The 22,665-nt window shown below is 39.9% G+C and overlaps 1 protein-coding gene across 2 annotated transcripts in view; it reads left to right on the top strand.

Moving 5' to 3' along the window:
• IMMP2L (inner mitochondrial membrane peptidase subunit 2) overlaps window positions 1–22,665 on the top strand; it is a 781,125-nt gene that overhangs the window by 605,472 nt on the left and 152,988 nt on the right. The gene's annotated exons all lie outside the window — the stretch shown is intronic.

Below are 22,665 nucleotides of genomic sequence, written 5' to 3'. Positions count from 1 at the left end.
AAAGTTTTTGAGAACCACTGATCTAGCCTATCCCGCTACCAGTGCAGGACTGTGTTATGCTAATTTTTCATTTAGTTTATTCATTGGCTATTTCATACCTATATTCCATAAAGTGTGAACTCCATCAAATAAAGAAAACTCTAAAAATACCTTTACCAGGTTTAAAACTTAACTTACTAGGGAGTATGCTACTGTCTACACAATGACAAATCAGCCTGAAAACTGTGCTTAGAAAATACAGTAGATTAGCATTTCTAAATAAAATTGCTACAGTATGTGTAGAGGATAAAGAGAAGTAGAGAATCTGCATGACCTTTCTTGTTTTAGCACTTCATTGTCATCTTTCAACAGATTGTCTCTCTTGCGCTAGAGTGATTTCTACATACAGTTTTGAGATGTGTCAAAATAGTTTTTTCCTTGTGGCCTGCTCTAGGTTGTCAAGCCTGTTTGTTATTTCAAGATGTAAGAGTTGCATTACTAAGTGGATGCAAATATGTGGTGAAAGCTGCAAACATTGTCAACTGAAAAAATGATAGAAGAGAAAGGAGAACAACCAAAGGCATAACTGAATCATTCCTCTTCTTCCCTTAAAAGAACAGGGTGGGTGCATTTGTAGCAATATTTCTTTCTCTTAAAACAAATCTTTATTGATATGAGTTCAAAACATGCATAACTTTGAGCTCATGGATTTTATTTCAGGAGTGGGGCCATAGAGGATTCAATAAAAGGAATTGTTTATTTTATAGAATTATATTTAGCCAAGGTTTCCAGTTTTGTAAACTTCATCCTATAAACCAGCTCTTCATTGGCTATGAAACTTCTGAAATCCTGTATCGCTTCCTTGAATGGAAAATACACTTAAATCCAATTTCTTACATCCACTGGTGCACTGTGGTCTGCAAAATTGATAGCATCTCTGAGAACAGAACATATCTCAATATCCTTGTATTATGCACTGAAAACCATGTTCCATTAGTCAGGGAGAAGCTCCAGAGTAATTAAATGTGATAGTAGATGATAGGAAGAAAAGAAATCAATCATAAAATCAAGAACAAAATTTATTTTTGCTCATTTATGAACTATATACAAATATCTCAATTCTAAATTGCAAAACTCTGTTTTTTACTTTGTATTTCAGTGCAGAAAACACGTCCAATCTTTTGCTGCACTATCTGAACTGTTTAGATGAAAACTATAATTTATTTTTTAATATTTATGGTGATTTACATTCTTTAGGAACGGTGATTCAGTAGTACTTTTATTTATTAATTCTCTCTTGCCCCTACTCCCCACCCCCAATTAAGTCTTCATCCAATTACGTTTTCCTTCATTTGAGAACTTTGGGGAGTTTTACATTCAGCAAACATTTGCCTCCTCCTTCTCCTCTCATTTACTAGTATGAGAGAAAATCCTTAAAGTAGGCCCTGTTGACAGATGATTTTTAGTATTTTCATTTATAAAATTTGCTGCTTGAGACCCATCTTTCAATTATCCATTTCAAGCTTTGCTAGAAAAGGTAAACACATTTTGTGAAGGGAAAGTTTTATAGAGGTAATTATACTGTAATGGATTGTCCACTAAGGGACCTAAATTTGTTTTGGCTTCATCAAAGCATCTCTCATGGTTGACAAGTTTAGTATTCATTATTTCAACTGATGTTTGGAGGTTACTAAGCCTGTCCGAGGTTTTACTGGTGTTCAAACTAATCTGCTCAATTAACCTTGTGTTTTTTGACTCCCTCCAACTTCCACTTCTAAGTTACAGATTTGGAAGTGTTGAAAAGAATCCATTGATGGCAAGGAGCTGGATTAATCTCTGTACAAGTCAATTATATATTTTTACTTGCCTTTTATCATTTGAGCAAAATCTCTCAGTTAAATGTTGGAATGTCAAAATGTTGGAAAATAGCAAGCTTTAACAAGCCCTGGTGTCATGTCACGAGTCTGTGCTACAGCAGAGGTTTTGAAAGAAAGCCACCAGTCTGTTTTCCCATCCCACTGCCTCTATAGAAGGCAAGGTAAGAGATGCAGTTAGTGGACCATTACTCCCTCTGGTAACAATAAGATGATAGGAGAAGTCCATGTATTCCCATTCTGAAAAGAGAGGAAGCCCTTTACTTGATAACCCTCACATTCCCTCGTCTCACTTCTTTCTTCTCCGTAAAATAAACTTTTTTAACAGTGTGAGCATCTTGTTGAACTGAAGTAAATTAAAATGAAAAGCTTTTTGTTTTGTCTTATTAAACATGCAAGTATGACTAATGATAGAAAGTCCTGCTGCATTTCACTGTTTCATGTCATCTGGAGTTATTGACTACTGAAAGGTGCTGGCTTAGTAGCCTTGGAGAATAAAATGTACTAAACTTACCCACAGAACAGATGCCATATGGGTAGAACAGGCTCATTGTCTCTTGAGCTCCACTGAACACGACAGATTTCACTTTGAAGGCTTATAGCAATCAATAGTCCCCACCACTGAGACCTTTGCTCTTTTCCTTTCCCTTGCAAGTGACCTTCTGTTGATGCACATTCACTGAGTCTCAATTGGATGCCCATATTAAATACTCCATCATTTAGTCTCTCTCTCATTCCCTAATAGTTTTAAAAGAAAAACTGTCAAATCATTTATTTGTATGATCTTCAGTTCTGTCCAACATAGACTAGTCTTTTACAAGGATATAGGGCCCAATATAAGGAATGTCTGTGTACTCAGGCCTTTACATGACTATTTGAGACTTTTATTTTGAGACTAAATTGAGACTTTTATTTTGTCTTACTTACTGCTATGACATCCCAGTGGCATTGTAATAGATGCTCTGTGGCATCAAGGCAGTGTGGTCCGGTGAATAGGGTATTGCTGGACCCTATTGCTGGAATAGGGTATTGCTGGTCCATGCATACTTCTATGCGTGGCTTTGCCACTGATTTGCTATGTGAGTGTGAGCAAAGGATTTCACTTCTCTGTGCCTCTGTTTTCCCATTTGTGCCTTTTGTCTTTCTTCTTCATGGATGGCAAGCTCTTTGGGACAGGAATGGTCTCTCACAGTATAAAAAGGTTAAAGTAATCATAATGGAATCTAATCAGGCTGAGGCTGATGTTGCTTCAAGTAAGATGTTATTACTAGATAACTTTAACTGTAATAAAGGCATTCCACATCATATTTTGGGGAGACTGTATAGATAAAGCTCTACAGAGATAAAATAAATGACTTAGATAACTTTGATTTGAATCAAATGTGCAGCAACAGGAAAAGATTCACTCAGGATCAGTCTTTGTGGTCATTAACTGGTGCTACTAGGCATACTAACAAGGTAAACAAGGAACTGAATCTCAGCAACTAGTGACCTAATCCCAAGAAAATTCTGATATCAAATTTTGATTAACTAATCAAGGATCACACTGTAATAAAATATGTATATCCAAACATATATTTCATGTATCTTAAACATATATTATTAACCTCTCAGTCAGTAGTAACAAAACATGCTGGCAGATCAAGTGTGATAATGTGTGAGAAAGAGCTAGTCATGTATTGCACAAACCAGAGATGTTTGTGCAATGTGACAAGATGAAGTGGATTGAAACGCTATAAATTGCATGAGGAGAAAGATTCATCTGCAGCTGAGCAGCACCAGGTGTCTACCAATTTTATGAGACAAAAATACAAATTTAGAACAGGTCATTAGTTTGATAAACTTTGAACTGAGACAGATGTCTCCAACACTATAGCAACCTTCAATGATGTGCAGTAGGCACCACTTTGAAGTAGCTGCAGTATTTCTAATAGTTGGGCAAATAAAAGACAATTACACCTCTTGCCACTGTTTGGAAATAGGAATAATTAATCAGTGTGTCCCATATGTTTGAACGAAATAAATGGAAAACATAACATGGCAAATGTGCATATGCTTATGCAAGAGTTGTATTTTTTTAGACCCTAGTCTATACCGTAAATAGACATCTACAAAAATGGATATGCTTTTGGTATCTATTTTTAAAGTATGGTACTTTTGAGTATACAATTTTTTTTACAAGATTAAAATGCCAAATCACACAGTGTTGCTAGCTTCTGTGTCCATATTGCAAAGGGCATAATTGATCTTCCCGTTAATATCCTTTCTGTCACAGTAAAAAAAACAAACAGTGCTATCATGATGACGGACGTGGAAGAAATGAACAATAACTGCTGGACAGCTATCTAACAAAATAATCTCACAATGTTTTGTTGATATAATTTACAGTGGAGACTACTGAAAAATGTTGTCCCAGTAGAAAGTGAAGATCCAGATACTAGGATCTACATTTTCCCTTTCAGTCTGTTTTCCTATTTCAGACACAACATGCATGTAATTATTTATCTACTGAAAATCATATCTTGGGCTCCCTAGCATAATCATGTCTGTGCAGATGAACTGTGATACTTATAACGGTACGTGGAGTCCTTTATGTTCATTCTATTGTATTAGAATAAGAAAACCTGGTGAAGGTAGGCAATATTTTCTTTAAATATACAAATCTCTTGTAGTAGAGTATGTCTTAATTTAGTCCTTACAGCACTGATCTTGAAATGTTTTAAGCAACACTTGGATATAATCAAAAGAACCACTATTGTATGGACCTTTAATTTCAGACAGTTAGCACAAAAGGTGATGTGCACGAATGTTTAGGCAATTGAAGGAGGCTTTTCACCCACAGTGTGGGAATAAACACTTTCTACATGATCAGCCAAAGATAAAATGCTTGCGATACTTTAAAATTTATTTTAGAATAGTAACAAAAATCAGTTGGATTATCTAAAAAAGGCAAGCTCTAACAAAAGATTCCACTGAAATTCAGTTAAGAACCATGTCTGTCTGGTATGCTGGAAGTACAATAGAAAACTACAGAGGCTGAGATTTTAATGTGCCAGTAAGTAAGTCTGAAATACAACATTAGATAATTTGTTCTTGTCAGCTTTTTAAACCTTTGATGTGTTTATCTCTCTGAGCTTTTCTCCAAAAAGTTTAAATGTTAGCGAGTTATGTGTAAAAAGGAAGAGATGTTTAAGGGTTGAAAGATCTGTTACTGTCAGCTTGCACAAAGAAAAAAAATAAAAAAGTGTAGCTATTATTATGGAATTTATGCCTCAGTTAATTGCAAGCCTTTCACTATTTCAAAAGGATTGATATATATTATAGCAAAAAATTGTACTATATGGAAATGACAGTTCATGGTTAAGCTTGTTTTTCCTTAAAAATCATTAGGGTTGTTTAAAAGTTATTGTGATTTATTTACTATTGCATTATAGTAATGCATAGAGGGTCTGTGTTGTAAATGCTGTAAAAGACAGCCCTGCCCTGAAGATCTTACACTCCAGACCCCCAGTCCTACAATTTGCTGCACGTGGCCCTAGCTGTCGAGCCACATGATGTTCATTACGGGATTGGGACCTAAATAGACAAGACAGATGACGGGTAGGAGAACGGAATTTTTATTACCCTTAATTTACATATAGGAAAACGAGCCACAGAAAGATGATTTGACTTGTTGCAGGATACACTGGAAGTGTGTGGGAAAGCCAGGAATTGAATACAGAGTTCAAGTAGTCCAGTCTGTTACCTTAATCCCAAAACTATTCTTTCTTACTTGCTGTATAAATTCTGGAAATTTTGAAAAGCCCAGAAACACACTACTTTTACACCCATTTTCTCTGACTGCTATTATGGTATACGTAGTAGATGATACTAAGGGCATGTCTCCCCTGTACACTCCTTTCCACAGCATGTAGAGTGTATACACTGCACACAGCAGTATCATGGGTATAAATAACAGTGTATGCAGCGAGGCACTGCTTGGGCAAGTGGAGTAAAGACACTCCTGAACCCTCTGGGTATGTACCCAACAGGGCTCTCTCCTTGCCCAAGCACTGCCATGCTACATACACTGCTGTTTCTAGCAGTGTAGTGTCCTGCTGCTTCCCCGCTGCTTGCATCTTCACCTGCCACAACTCCAACAGTGGGAAAAGACTTCTGCCTCAGGGAGCTGCTGGAGCCTTTCCCCGCTGCAATGAAAGACTACAGCATTAGGGAAAAGCTCTATGGGGTGGGGGGCAGTGGGAAAAGGTTTGGCTGCTGTCCACTGCTGAGCCTTTCCCCATTGCTTCCCTCCTGCCAGTTTGCTTCACTGACAGGTATAGCTACACACCACAGTGTGGATGCAGCCCTCTTTTCACTGTGACATGTAGCCTCAGGGTATGTCTACACTGCAGCTGGGAGTAAGCCTCCCAGCCTAGGTAGACAGACTTCTACCAGCAGGGCTCAGGCTAGCACACTGAAAATAGCAATTGGGACATTCTGGTTTTGTCTGTGAGCCTAGGGGCTGGGGTGGGTCTGAGAGCCTGAACTTCTGACTGAGTCAGAATATTTACATTGCTATTTTTAGCATGCTAACTGGAGCCCAGGCTGGGAGAATTGCTCCCAACTGCAGTGTAGCCATACTGGCATAGTTCTTAATTTGCAACGGTGCTGAGCACCTGCAAATCCCATTGATTAAATTAAAGTTGTGGATGGCTGATTCTTCTAAAAATCCGGCACACAGATAATTTTTAACAATAAATACACGTTCACAAGGTTGTAAAATCTCCCTCAGAAATTAAGTTGCTGTTGTTGTTTGCTTTTAAATCATACTGCTGTAAATGTTTGAGTTAGGGTGACCAAATAGCAAGTGTGAAAAATCGGGACAGAGGGTAGGGGGCAATAGGCGCCTATATAAGAAAAAGCCCTGAATATTGGGACTATCCCAATTTTATAACACCCTTGGAGAGGGAAAGGCTTTATCCTTGTTTTACAGATGGGCACGGAAAGAGTCAATGATTTGTCCAAAGTAACAGAAAATCTGTCAAAGAGCAGGGAACTGAACCCCAGGCTAATACCCTAACCCCAGGACCATCCTTCAACTTCTGGGAATTGATTATTTCTTAAACCAACCACCAGCTGTAAGAATATTGTGTGTGTAATCCAAAAAAAATTTGGGAGCCTTTGTCCAGAAAGATAAGATGGGACTCAGGGAAGACAAGCACAATGCTACCCCACAAGTGCTTAGGAGCCTTTACTTTTTTTCATGCCCAGGGCTCATATAGTTTGTGCCATCAATGGAAGCCCCATCATGAAATGCTTTTGCTGGAGGCAATGCCAACATTTCAAATTGAGGGTGAATTTTCAAAAGCTCTGGAGACACAACAGATGTACTGATTATATCATTTTGTTTGGTTTTCTATTGTTAGGAGTTTACAGATTGTTAAACTGAATGAAGGGAAAGTGGCCAAAGATTGGTGGTTTGAGCAATTTTGTTGCATCAGAATAAAAAACTACTGTAAATAAATCTGAAATGCCACCGAAGATTTTCTTTTCTGTTTGTTACTTGGTGTAAAACAGGTGAAAGTGAGATCAAACTCAGACACCTGGTGGGTTTATCTAAGTAACTTCACTTGGCACAGAAACATGGGGTAAATCCTGGTCCCAGTGAAGTCAATGGCAAAACTCCCACTGTACCACATTGCACATTTCTATTAGGGCAGCGGTTCCCTACCTGTGGTCTGCAGACCCCTGGTGGTCCGTGAGGCTACTACAGAGAGTCAGCAGAAAAGAAAAATAACATCCTCACCAAGGAAATGTACAATTTCACATAAAACTAGCAGCATGTGGTGGTCCGCGAAATGTTGGGAGGTTGAACCGCTTAGATAGCTTCTTTTCACTTTTATCCATGTCCCAAAGGCCATCTGGTATTTGAGAAATATCCTGTTTACTTCTGAGGGTAGTTCAGTCTCTCTCTCTCTCTCTCTCTCATTCAATTTTTTGGTATTTGCTGAGACTTTCAATGAAGTACCTCTAATGATGATGATTTTGTGATGAAGACAAACTATCCACTAGCAACCAGACTCAGACCACTAACTATTTTCAGCAAACTGTGGTCAGATGGTGACAAACTTCAGTCGCTATCGATTGGAGTGGATCTGAGCCAGTGATTTACAGGTGAATACATTTGTATATCATTAGCTATCCTCTGAGCCACCTACCTGCAAAAAGGAAGTTAGTTTACTTTTTCCAGATTTAAGCTTTTTGGAGCACAGAGACATTGTCTTCATTTAAGTTTCTACAGTGCTTAGCACACTTTTGGCATCACTGGAAATAAATAATAATAACAATAATATCCATTGGAAAGTGTGTCTATGATCTCATGATCTTGTTGATGTCTCCATTTTTTACCTCCTTTCATAATTTCTGTACTAAAATTCTATAAGAATTTAGGTGCGTCACATAGGTATTCCAGATGCCTAATATTAGGCAGCCAACTTTGAAAATTTGTCCTATCTTCAGATTTTCTGATGTACTCAGTGTTAATAGTCAAACTGTTTAAGTATTTTACTGCTGATTTCTGTGTGAGCTGCTGTCAGCACATGTGAGGGCTAATAAAAAAGAAATCATAGTCTAGCTCGGCCGCTCCTGGAGCTGCCAACAGACAAGCTGCTGGTGGCTGGGTACTTTCCCCTCTTCTAGCATGAAATCATGGGAAAACTGAGAATGCGTAATGGCTCCTCCTCCTCTGGGCTGCAAGGGGAAATGGAAAACTCTCCTGTATCAGGCACCTGGGAGCAGAGGAAAAATTTCCACTGAATTTGGGCTCCCTGAATCCAAAAGGTGTTAATGTATGAAGTAGCTGGGGCAACAAGGTGGTCTGTGCAATGGCTCCCCATGCTGGCCTTCGTCTTCCTACAGGATCCCTTCCCTTTAAACTTATGCCTGGAGTGTGGCTTGAAAACCTGCCTTTCTTCTTTTAGGGTCATGACTAAATTCTAAGTAGCTCTATCACCTTGCTATTCTCACTGAGGGTAGCTATTGGTCCTACTGTTTTATTCTACATCTCCGGGAAATAGCTAGGGAAATCAGCTCCCCTCAGTCCACCTGATCTATTTCTTAAGTGGGGTGGGTGACTTGTATGTCCACGCCCCTCTCCCCTCCTTCCACTCCTGCAGCAGCCAGACTCTCAAACTGCCTGCTGGGTTCCATTACTGCTACTAAGCCTTTAAACTGCACTCCTTGAGACTGACGTGCTTCAGAATATTGGGAAACCCAACTCTTCTGGAAACTCCCAAGACAACTAAAGTTAGGTAGGATATAGGATTATATTGGTTCTCAAGTTGTCTGGATATTATCTACATCTGAATGTGGTGGCACTTGTCCATTCTGATTGATGCTCCAGCTACGAAGTGTCACATGTCACTTGCTACTGAAGAGGTCTAGGACAGGAGTGATAGCTAATCTAAAGTTAGAAAGTTCACTTTGCAGTATTTTTTCCCCTTGCTGCGCTCCTTTTATCTGTCTTCCTCATGTTTCTGTACTTTCTCTTTTGTGCTACAGTACTGTTGCTGAATGCTAATGATAAAAATCATGATGTAGTCCCAGAAAGTTTTCTTGCAGCAATAGATTTTGCTTTGGAACATCCAGCTGAAATGTTGTCGGGTATGTCATTAGATATAGCAATTGAGTGGGAGTATATTTGGGCCTCAGCATGACAGTTATTGAAATACCCCTCCATGTCTGCCCTGCACCAAGGGCCTTTTTGTTTTTTCTTTTCGAACTGCTTAGCAATGATGAACAAAAGCAGGTTCTTTTTTCCTTTCCTCTTCATCCCCACTGGAACTGCTTGCAGTTGTTGGCATTTTTCATGGTTTCCATTAATTTGTGCTCAGTTTGTTTCTTTTTTACTTTGACACCTTCACAAACACTGCTTCCTTCAACTCTAAAGGAGACCCTATTGCTTCCTAATGTTCTCTAACCAAGGGAATGCCCCAGGAGTTGGAGTTTACAGATCCACCTGCTAATCATCTGCCTTCCAATTGCTGGTATCTGTACTGAGGTGTCACTACTCAGGGCCATATTATTTATTTATTTATTATTTAGTAGGTTTGCAATTTTGGAAAGAGAGGCAGGCAGGAGACTAGAAGGCATAACAGAGAGCCATGTAGACAAAGGGACTTTAAGGAGTGGCTGAATGGTGAATATGCATTTTAGAAGGTGCATCAGTATATGGGAGTAGCTGCAGCTGTGAAGAGTGGAGGAGTCTTTTACTGGTTGTTTAAAGGTGAATGAGGCCTGTGAAGAGAGAGGAGGCCTCTGCTATGGACCTTGTTGAGGGGAGAGGCTCTATGCAAGGGACTAATCTATACGATGTTCCTGATTTTTTTTTTTTTTTTCCTTAAATGGCATGTCCATACCATACCAAGATTACAATGGTGTTGTACAAACTCTAAACAGAAGAGGCTATTGAAATTCATTGGGTTGAGACAACAATACCAGAAGAGCTGTTTCCTCAGTCTAGAAAGTCTCTCTTGGAGGTGCTGTTGCAAAACGCAAAGGCTAGCATGGAGCAGCTAGACAATGAGTTGGTGGATGAGGAAGCATAAAGGGAAGGGGGTACCATGGGAAGGAGAAAGGGAAAGGTGTGTGAAGGGTGATAAATATGAAATCAAAGGGACCATGAGAAAAATGAGCCATAACATTCACAAATGTCTCACAAGGAAATGGCCCTTCAGCTGCCGTGGAATTCTTCAGGCTTTGCTCTCAGCTTGTCAGCAGCACATTACATCATTGCTAATATTGGTTCAACTTGAAAGTTACTGTGAGCTGGCAGTTCAAATGGTGTAGGCAGAACCACCACTTCCTTCCTCTTCTTCTGTAAGCCACTCTCATTGATGGCTGTGACTTGTTTTGTCCGTCACTACCACAGCATTACTGCAAATATCTTTTTAGCTCATTTTTCTTTTCAGTGGTGACAATACATTCACTTTCCACACTTATTGTTGCCCTTCATAGTCTTTTTCTAATGCAGCAGTTCCTACTGACTCATCAGCCTAAAAGAAGCATAGCAGAGTGAAATGGATGTGTATTGAAGCAGGAGATCCTATCCTGCTGCTATCATATCTTAATTTCTTCCGTAAAGATGATAGTGTGAGTATCCCCTCTCCTCAAATACACTGTAATTGATTCATCCAATTGGGAGGGGAGAGGGTCAATTTGCTTTCTTTTCTGCTATCTAGTTTTATTTCCCATTCCAGTTTTCCACCTGCTTTCTCCCATAAGACAACTGAAGGACTTTTATATCTAATTTTTGTATTCAGGGATACAGCATCAGTCAAAGATTTTAAGAATTGCACGTGTGCAATTTTCTCTTGAGCAAACTTTGTTTACTGATTTCTTGAGAATGTTCTTCTGACACCCACACAACTTGACATCTAAAGATTCTCCATTATCAGAGTGAACTCTAATGATTATGGGCTAGGTTATTCCCCTCCCTTAAGTATCTGGGCAGCAGGAGCAGGACTGCACACCTGGGGTTCTGGGGAATGCAAGGGCTACTACTGAGATGCTTCTGTTCTGGAGCAACTCAGCTTAAAGGAGGGCTGGAGCTATGTCTCCCTCTGTCACAGGCTGGTCAGTTAGCAGAACTGGTAAACAGTGCAAGGAGGAATAGGCTGCACCTCAAAAAAAGGGTTGTCAGATGTCAAGTGTATTCTGGTGTGCCTTTCTCTGAAGACAGTGATTGGTCAGAACTGAAGATGCTGTTGACTATGTTCTGAGGCAGTACAGAGAATCCTCTTTCTTAAATGCTTGGCTGGTGTGTCTCGCTCACATGCTAGGGGTCATACTGATCACCAGATTGGGTTCGGGAAGGAATTTTCTCCCAGGTTAGACTGGCAATGTTCTTGGGAATGTTTCACTTTCTTTTGCAGCAGGGGGGGAATAGATCGCCTGCTGGGATCATCTGGGCATCTCTTACCTAATCAATTTCCTGCCATTGCAGGGGCCTTAGGCATTGGTAGCACATCTGTCTCTGCTATTTTCTGCTTGTAGTGCACAACAGGTTATTCTCTTGGGGACTGAAATGCTTTAGCCTAATCCATGTTATTAGGCTCAGTACAGGGGTAACTGGTGAGAATTAATGGCCTACAATATGCAGGAAGTCAGACTAGATGTACCTGTAAGGCTCCCCCTCCAAGCCCAACTACTTTCCCTGAAGTAGGGCCACTCTGCATTCTCCCCAGTGCAGGGATATGTGTACATGCCACAATCCACAAACCCTGTGTGAGTAAAATGGGGATTACAAACGTATCCACACCACTAAGTGCAGATCGGGGTCTAAACATCCAGTTTGGGAGCAGTACAAGGTGAGGTTTGGACTGAGCCTATCTCTAGTTTAGATTCAGAAGAGGTGGTGCAAAAAAGCTGCAGCTTAATCTTGATTCGCACCTCTTTTTGCACTGTGATGCTCATATTACTCTTAAAACCCAATCTTACAAGTGAGTAAGTCCTTGCCAAATTGGGACCATAGAAATAAAGGGGCTTTTAAAAATTATTATTTTCTTCACAGGAACTGTTCATGCCAAAACTGATGAAACACTTTTTTTTCAACTTTAAAGTGCAAATGTAAACAGATGGGATTGGTGATACAGTTGTAGATTATTAGAACAAGGTGTAAAAATTGGCTTCTCTTGAACTGTTACAGTAATGATTATTGCTATAAAAACCTAGGAAATGCATGTTTAAAGCTATCACTATAAAAGGATGCCACATAAGCATTAAAATAGGGAAAAGATGATTTTGTGGTTTAAGTATTGGATGAGTAGTCAGGAGATCTTTTCAGGAGTCAGGAGTTCAATTTCCTGATCTGCCAAAGGCTACCTGTGTGACAGTAAAATGGGGATAATAGGGGTTCCTTATTCCCAACCTCTTGTGTGTTTTGTCCGTTTGGATTGTAAACTGTTCTGGGCTCTTTCTCTTGATATGTATATACCTAAAAGAGCATCTAGTATAGTGAAGCCCTGATCTTGGTTGGGGTCTTTAATAATTATTTTACAGAAGTGCCTAATAATAAAATATTTGCTATTGTGTTTATTGCAGTAAGCGATGACAGAGAAGAAGAAAATTGAAAACGTGACATTATTAAACCTGTAAATATGGCATCAAAATACCAATGTGAAAGTGGGGCTGCAAATACAAAACTTACTGTATGCATATCACTAAGGGCTAAATCTTCCCACACTATGCAAAGGTCTGGTGCCAGAGTTTTTTGTGAGGGTGGGGGAAGTTGAAATTTCCTTCTCCAGGCTCCAGCAAAGTTTCTCCCTGGCAGGTTCTGCACAAGGGTATGTGGGATTGGATGGTTCTAATTCTTTTGGGTCTCGGGGCATCCACTTTCCCTCTAGTCCTTTTGGAACTGGCAGTGTGGCTGCCTTGTGCCATACTTCTCTTGGTTCCCTTGCTGCAGTTGTACATTATTTCCTTCTTCAGTGGAAATAAAGTGGTGGAGGTGAAGTTAATGGAAGGTGCAGCATAAACTGATTCTGCAATTTGTTGTGTAATTTCTGGAACATTGCTATAAAATATGTTGCTGTAGTTACCCTGGGTTCTTCTGCCATAAAAGACACTGGTTACTCTGGGTAATAAGAAAGTCCCCCCTCCCCGCCTCCTCCCCCACCAGAAACTCTCAGTGAGGTTCTGTCTTTGTTTTAGCACCTTAACAAAAGGGGTGAGGGAAACAGAAAGAACCCCTGGGCCCTTCTCTACCTACTGTCCCAGCCAGGTGTATGTTTTACATTCATTACATTTGCAGCGAGTAAAACAAAAAAGAAACAAATATTCCAATATACCCAGAATAAAGATTGCTTAACCCCAACTGGTCCAAGCAACCTCCTTGCAGAAGAGACATAGCTAACATGTTTCCTTTTCAGCGACCACCTTGGATTGGGATGCTTTTGGCTCAGCTGGACTCTTCCTCTGAACCTCAAAGGAATAGTAAAGCCATTCTATAGAAGTGAGATGAGCTCATCCCTAATTTCACTCTCTTCTGTCTGGTTGTACCCATGTAACATGCATTTTTTAAAAATGTGCAATTGTCATGAAAAGTCTGAGGTTATGTGTGAGGGGGATTATGCGGCATTGCCATCTTTTTCTCTGTACATGTTCCTCAGCCTTAAGATTGCATGAGTAACTTTCACCCTCCACTGCACTACACAGAAAAGGGGAAAGAACTGGCTTAAAGATCATAGTTTTAAATAAGTTCAGCATCATAACCACTTTGTGGTTTTTTTTTGCCCCAAATTTATATATATTTTTTCATTTCCTAGCTAGACCTATGATTTCAACTTTGGGTGAAATAATAGGTATTTTATTTTCTGTTGCTGATAAACAATAAGCATGTCTGTTTCTCTGTCTATTAGAATGTAGGCTCTTCTTCACTCTAACTTGTCTTTCATCATGGAATCTAGTCATATTGCTTCTTTACGATCAGGCTAATAACATTATAGCCACTCATTCCGGAAAGACAGCATGCTGGGTGTGTCAGGTCAGAAATAGAAATCCCTCAAATGACTTTTCTACTTTAATATAACCAGTACAACTGCAACTGAGTCTTTGTGAAAATAATACAAGATTCATTTTCCCATTACTGTGAATTTATACTGTGGAGAAGGACCTGATATGAAACCATTTTTAAGTTGATTGTGTCATTTTTGTGATACGTTTCTTTGTTCTGTCTTGATTCTTTTCAGCTTTTGTTGATAATTATAGCAAGAGTTCAGGATCAATGTACAAGACTCTAGGGAAGATTACACCAAGCCAAATCAGAAATACATCCATTGAAACACTTTATAGTTCCAAAAGAAGTGTAAGAATTCTTCTAGTTCCCTTTCTTCTACAGAATTTTCTCAGCAGAGTAAGCACCAAATAAAAAACTCAGTATGTGCATACTCCTGTTTCCACTGAAGTCAATGGGAGTTGTGACATTGATCTGAATGGATACAGATTTGGGCATTACGCTGGTGTTAAAGTAAAGATGTTCAAAGTATTCTGGAAATTCCATATTGAATGAACACTTGCTTGGTTTAGTAACATTAAACCAGGAAAATCATGCTGAGAGAGGGGAAACAGGCTAGCTTAATGAGAGATCGGCTCACTCAGTACTGTGAGGTTAGTGGATGCAGAGGCAATATTTATGAGGAATAACAGCCTTTCCTTTTGTAGTTGATTTAGATGACTTCTTTGAGAATATCCAGTTTGAAGTGTTTACTGCTATACAGGGTTCTCCAGTTAGCAATGCGATATGGAATCCCAGTCTTGAGTTCTGGGAAAAAGGAAACCTCCATTAATGCCTGACCCTCAGAGCACAGATCTGCTTTTTAAAGGATGTTTTAGGTTCAAACCTGGACTGCCTGTATGTGAACTCACTGAGGAAAATGGTTAAAGATGGAATAAAGTGGCAAACAATATTCCACGCTGCAAAGTGTCAGAATTTCCCTAGCTTAATTTTTTCCACTTACGAAGTGCCCCATATAGAGAGAGGTTCTAAGGTCAAAACTGTAAAACTATAACAATGTTCAGCAAATATATAGAGATAAGAAGGGCGAGGTAATATCTTTTATTGGGCCAATTACTGTCAGTGAAAGAGACAAGCTTTCGAGTCACACAGAGCTCTTCTTTGGGTCTGAAGTAGCTCTGTGTTGCTTGAAAGCTTGTCTCTTTCACCAAAAGTAGTTGGTCTGATAAAAGATATTACCTCACCCTCCTTGTTGCTAGTATCCTGGGTCCAACATAGCTGCTATAACATGCAAACAGTAAAGATAGGTCTGTACTGAGAAGATAAAGTTCCGATAAAATACTCACTAATACTGGCAGACCCTGCTGCTAGAAGCATTGTTGACAAAAAAATCATCAAATGGGATTAAAGGTGAGTTATTTTGCACCAACATTCTGTAGATACCCATATTTGCCCTGAAATTGAAACACCAAGGGATATCTAAGTTTACCCTTCCAAGGAAAGGGTTTGTTTGATTCTAATAACATTTACTTTAAATGATAAAAGTACATTAAATAGTGAAACATTCTATATACAAACCTTTTGGAAAATCATCTAGATTCAATAATATAAAATACATTTAATGAAAGGAGAATTCACTTCAGATATACCTTTCATTGAAATCTTTTTTAAATTTTAAAAAAATATAGGAACAGAAGCCACCGGTTGTCCCGAGTGCCCTTACTTGTCCTGTAATTGTTTTTATAGACTGATGCTGGTGGAGACTTGAATTCTACATTCTTCCCTGGTGGGGGAAAAAATAACAAAAGGATTCAGTTCTGTAGATTGTTCAAGAAGGTTATGTTAGCCCTCTAAATGAAATAAACCAAGACACACACATTTAAGTTTATGATGTTTTGAAATATGGAAACAGAAAGAGGCTTTCTTTCTCTTCCTTTCAAAACGGATTATAGAAGGGCCAGGTGGGGAGGAGGAGTGGGAGAAGAACCTGAAAATGTTGCTCCAAATGTTTAGACAGTTGGCTGGAAATTCAAACCAGCTGTTGTGTACTATGTTCTCTCTGTTTTTTGCTTGTACTGAGTGTCAGGCATGAAGATATGAACATCATTTAATTAATGAGTTTAATTAGAATTGTAAAGAAATCATGAAACTAGACACCTGTGACTTTAGTTATCCAAAAATGTTTAGACATCTCTTCCTGAAATGCAAAAATAACTTTATTGGAATTTTTTTAGTTTTTCTATTTAGTAATTTATGTGTCATCTATTAGAAATCATTACCAACGTCTCTTTGGAACACTGTGTATATTAGACTTTAGCAAGGTGGCAGACTCTCACTTCAGACAAAATTACTAAATGTTTAGTTTCACATCTTTTCTCTCGTCCAAATTTGACTTGCTTGATCTTCAGGCATATCCACATTTAGGATAGATTTGAATGATGTCTCCTAAGTGGACCCATTAATACCCTCTATACAGCTAGACTGAATAATGTCAGTATCAGAATTAGCCAAATTTCATCCATGTCTGTGATCTAAAATTTAACTCAGCTTTTTAATACGATCCAACACCCATTCAATGGCAATGGCAGAAATTCCCCATATTTCTGGCAAACAGGAGAACTTCCTTTGCTGTTTCAAACGTTCTTTGTAATAGTTTTCTTAAGAATTGCTTTCTTAAAATGCACTCCAATTTCTTTGTGTTGAATTCAGATAAAGTTACGGAACAAGTCACTGAACATTTGTTCTTTGTTCAAGAATGTTTGTATGTGCTTTCCTATTCCTTGTTTTAAAAAGGAATTATTTTCCAAACTTCCACCACTAAGGGATGATTTTTGATGCTAGTGGGAATTAGTGAACAGTTCACCACCATCTTAGATCAGAGATTCAGCACTGAACTACTACACAAATCTATCATACTTAATAGTAATAACAGCCATTCACAGTTCTTTTAGGACTTCTTTCCTTCACCATAATCTAAACATTCCCATCTGAATAGATCATGCTCATTTGTGTTTCTCCAGATATAAGCTTTTGTTTCCAAATATTTTACTTTCACAAGTTGTCGTGAGGCAAATTTTAATCACAGTGCCTTGTGCTTTTTTATGGCCTTTTTTCCCCATTCAAATCCTCTCTTTATAACTCTTCCCACAATTGCTCATATCAACAGTACCTACTTCATGGGGCTAAATTAATTAAAGTTTGCAAACTGCATTCTCCAGCCAACATATATTATATCTGTGTAGGAAGGCGCAGTGGCCTTCCTCTGAGCCTGGGCCCGCGGAAGGGCCGCAGGCACCCAATCAGACTCTAGACTTGCTGGCAGCCCAGTCTGCCCAGCAACCAGGCCGCTGGGCCCCGATAGGTCCTGCCGGGCAGCCAACCCGACAGCAGGGGGGCGGAGCCTTAGGGAGGGCGGCAGCCATAAAGAGCAGGTCCTGCAGCTCAGAAGCAAGAAGGCTGCTGGCGGAGGCAGATGCACTGCCTCGCTGGCTGTGGCAAGGGGCTGAACCACGCCAGACTACTGCCTCAGGTAAGCCTCTTGCGGCCCCGGCGACCCGCCTCTAAGGCCTGGGTTGGGCCTCCGGGCCCCCTGGACTGGCCGAGGCCTACAGGTCCGAAGCGCTGGACCCAGCCTCAGGCCCGCAGTGGCTGGGATGAGCCCCCTGAACCGGAGAGCTGGGAGTTCAGCCCAGAAGCCGGTCCGGACCTGGAGGAGCTGTCAGACGCCCAACCCCTGGAGGCAGGATCTGACCTGGAGGAGTTGCCGGAGGCTGAACCGTACCCCCAGCCCAGCGATCTGGAGGAGCTGCCCCTCGCTGAGGAGCTTCCCAACCTACCCCCTGTTGACGCAGAAGGACTGAATGGCCTACCCCGTGCGGTGTACCCCGATGAACCAGAGGAACTGACGGACATAGGTACTGGGGAACCCGGGGAGGAAGGAGCCCAGGGACAGCCAGAGGCATGGCTGTACTAGGGGTAACGCCCAGTTGGCGTGTTGCGGCAGGAGCCCCGCCGACTGAGTGGCAACACCCGTGCCACTGCTAGGGCTCTGGGCTGGGACGCAGTGGAGTTGGGTGGGCCTGCGTCCCCCTCCCCTCCCCTCCCCCATGATCCTTGCCAATCCCCAAAAGGGAAATAGCCTCTGCCGCCCGCTAAACTCGAGCCACTGCTCCTCGCTCACCTGCCCTGCCTGAGGGCCGGGGCGAAGGACTGAAAGACTAACATTCCCCTGTGTTGTAGGAAGGCGCAGTGGCCTTCCTCTGAGCGTGGGCCTGCGGGAGGGCCGCCAGGACTGGACCGGGCAGGAGCCCGTCCTACAATCTGTCTCCGATTTGCTGTTAACTTCTTCAGGAGCTTAGGTACTTTGGTCTAGATTCTGTTAAAATTGTAATTTTTTTCCTCCCCTCCCTCTTTTCAGACTTTCCCTATATGTTTCTGTGGTGACAAAGGTCAAGTCTCAGTGATTGCTTTGCAATTCAATGTTGGTTTAATTTAATACATCATACTTTGTACAAGTAGTTAGTACACAATACCTATAAGATTTAAAAAGAAAATACTGCTGTATTTTATCAAAGCCTGCAGAGTTTTGGGGGCAACTATACATGAGCATAAAAATTAACCTTTTTTTTCCCTGAGTGCTACTGGAGCCTATTCATCTAATGTCCTCATTCTGTCCTTAGACAAAAAGGTAATCTAGTTTCAAAAGAAGGATGTGACGTCTGTTCCAGAATATATCTGTATAGAGTGATTATTCATTACTAAGACCTGAGTTGTGACCTGTAGGTGCTGCCCTTCATTGAAGGGGGAGGTTTTCTCAGGCACAAATGGGAATTTGACACCTAACTGCCGTATCTCTCTCATAACGCTCCCTCAAGGTCTCCTGTGCATAGGAGTAGTAGGAGAGTACATCTGCTGCTATGTAATATCCTCTCTTTTTAGCCAGCAAGCTCCATTGACTTGAATGGAGCTTACAGGCTTTTACTCCAGAAAAAATTGTGGCCAAGTGTATGCTAATTTGAATGTATTATATGAGTAATTTCCAAGTTACTTTTGTAAATGTGGCTTATTACTTATGCGGCTGCAGACGTAAGGCTTAGCAATTATGGGGAAGATGTTTTAAAAAGCACCAAAAAGGAATTAGGAGAACAAGTCTCACATTGACTCACAGTAAAATTTGTGCACCTAAGTCCTTTAGCTGCTTTTGAAAACCTCCCAGATGCTTTCACATGAGAATGTTGCCAAAGGGCCTTAAGTTCTAGCAAAGAGTCAGTCTTTAATTTCTTGAAGTGAAAGTATCCACCATATTTCCTTAAATTTCCTTTTGAAAGAATGATGACATGTGAAATTGATATTGAGTTAAAATTAATCTGCCCTAGAGATAATCAGACCTCTGAGTATTCAGAGGCTTGCATGAGCACCTGATGGTTTGGATGATAATTTCGACCGCTTGTTTGAATCTGTAAAGCTAGGCCTATTTTACAGTGTGATCTGTGCACGTGGACCTTATGCCTTTGGACAGAAAACTTACGAAAACAGGGTTTTCTCTAAGATTCCTATTGCTTCCTTTAAAGTCAGAAATACCACATGAACATCCTTTCTCATGGTCCTTCAATACTTCCATTTCAGGTCCCGGGCCCAGTTCTGAGCAGTGTGAAAACAAAAAATAAGCATTGATTAACTTATTAATGAACAAGTTTGGTAAAAACATCTCAGGAAAGTTTATCAGTTTAGTGTAAAGTTTCATATTGATCCTTGTTTTGTTCACATTTGTCAGACTCTTATCAGTTTCACTCTCATGCCAAGATGTCAAAACCCTGAAATGCTCCCTTCTTTTTACTTCACACAAATTATTGAAAATCTGCTTTCTCAATTGAAAATGTTAGTTGATCAGTCTAGTCATTGAGGGTTAAATCACTGTTGTTAAATAGAGGTCTCATGTAAGTAAAGGCTTGTATCAGTAAAGAAGCATTTTCATTTGTATAATTATGCAGAAAGAAATATTTTCTATGACTTACTTAACAGTTTCTAAATTACTTATTTTGATAGTACTGTCTTTTAAATATGAAAAGATAGCTTTAAAGCAGGAGCAATAAAGCATCTTTTGTCCTTCTGTTTCTATAAGTCAATTTAAGAGATGGAAGGAAAAATGTAAAAGACTTCAGGGCGGCTAATGTTGAAAGGATACCCACTGTACTCCTTTCATAAATAAAAGTGTTCTTGAAAGTGCTTATTATATTTCTTAATGGTCTACATTTTTCTATACAATGCCTAAAGCAGACTAAGAGTTTGATACTTCAAAAATTAATTAGTGTTAAGCTAGAAAGAAGGTATAACAATTAGTTTCCCTGTCAGAAGTGGTATTAAATAGATGCGTAGGTAGAGAATTATCTCTTACATTTGGAACTATGCATAGATACTTTCAATTACTTTTAACAGACACCCGATCCACTAGAATCTGATTTTAAATGGAACAAATATTCACCATTTTGAATCCTTACAAGGTTTTTTTTTCTTTTTTTTTAAAGACACACTATTTGATATAAGACTTCATGTTAGCAGTTGTAAAACATAATAAATTGCAAATACTCCTTAGTATTTGGTGGATTTATAGAGGTGTTCTGTTTTGTATTTTTACATATGAGCTTTTTGATACTTATATAAGCAGGGAGGTGTCTTCTTCTATGGATCCTGGTGTGAAGAGGGATATATTGTATATATATTCCATCGTATACTCCCCTCTTCTCACCTGCAATGCCAAAACCTTTCTAAGTGGATTCAGACTCCACAGGAGGGGGGATGGCAGTGCAGATCTCCACATCAGTGGTGCAAATCAATGCAAAACATTGGGGGCAAACGGTGTGTAAGACATATTCCTTGTTGTTTTCAGTTCTTAATCTCTGAATTATCCCCCAAGCGGCCTCTGTGCCTTAGAAATGCATTCTTCAGCACGTAACAGCATAACTTCTACAGAATCTACAGGGAGCCAGCAACAAAGCTGACCTCAGCATTTTTGATAAGGCCAACAGAAAAAACATCCCAAACATTTGATTCCTGTGCACCACGTGTAAAGAGCTGGATCAAGGATTTGAAGGGAGAGTTAGTGAGATGATGCATTAACATATGTCTCAGACTAAACATTTCTGTGGTGGTGGTTTATTATTTGTATTACTATAGCAGTTAGGAGCCCCAGTCATGGATCAGGACCCCATTGTGCTAGGCACTGTAGAAACACAGAACAAAAAGATGTTCCTTATTCCAAGAGGCTTATGATCTAATTATAAGATAAGAGATATCAGAGGGGAAATCTTGAACATAAAAATGGCCAAACTGGGTCGACCAATGGTCAATCAAGCCCAGCATTCTGTCTTCCAACATTGGCCAATGCCAGAGGCTTCAGAGGGAATGAACAGAACAGGGCAATTATTGAGTGATCTATCCCTTGTCATCCACCCCCAGCTTCTGGCAGTTAGAGGCTTAGGACACCCAGAGCATGGGGTTGCATTTCTGATAATATTAGCTAATAGCCATTGATAGACCTATCCTCCAGGAACTTATCTAGTTCCTTTTTTAACCCAGTTATGGTTTTGGTCTTCACAAAATCTCCGGGCAATGGGTTCCACAGGTTAACTGTGCATTATGTGAAAAGTACTTCCTTTTTGTTTGTTTTTAAATCTGCTATTAATTTCATTGGGTGACCCCTTGTTTTTTTGTTATGTGAAGGGATAAATAACACTTCCCTATTCACTTCCCTTTCATGGTTATGATTTTATAGACCTCTATCATATCCCCCTTTAGTCATCTCTTTTCCAAGCTGAAAAGTTTCCAGTCTTATTAATCTCTCCCCAGATGGAAGCTTTTCCATATCGCCATTCATTTTTATTGCCATTTGCTCTACCTTTTCCAATTCTCATATCTCTTTTTTGAGGTGGGGTGACCAGAGCTACATGCTGGGTGTACTATGGATTTATATAGTGGCATTATGATATTATCTGTCTTATTATCTATCCCTATCGTAATGGTTTCTAACATTCTGCTAGCTTTTTTGACTGCCGCTGCACATTTGGAGGTTGGACTAGATGACCCCTTGAGGTCCCTTCCAACCTTAATCTTCTATGACATGTAGTGGATGTTTTCAGAGAACTATCCACAGTGACTCCAAGATCTTTCTTTGAGTGGTAACAACTAATTTAGACACCATCATTTTGTATGTGTAGTTGGGATTATGTTTTCCAATGTGCATTATATTGCATTATCAACACTAAATTTCATCAGCCCTTTTTTGCCCAGTCACTCAGTTTTGTGAGATCCCTTTGTAAC

The sequence above is a fragment of the Emydura macquarii genome, unplaced genomic scaffold (genome assembly GCF_026122565.2).
Source record: "Emydura macquarii macquarii isolate MOO-44397 ecotype Brisbane River unplaced genomic scaffold, CSIRO-AGI_Emac_v2 contig_2636, whole genome shotgun sequence".
NCBI classification, from domain to species: domain Eukaryota; kingdom Metazoa; phylum Chordata; order Testudines; family Chelidae; genus Emydura; species Emydura macquarii.
The sequence above is the reverse complement of the archived record's forward strand: the minus strand, read 5'-3'. Positions and strand labels throughout refer to the sequence as shown.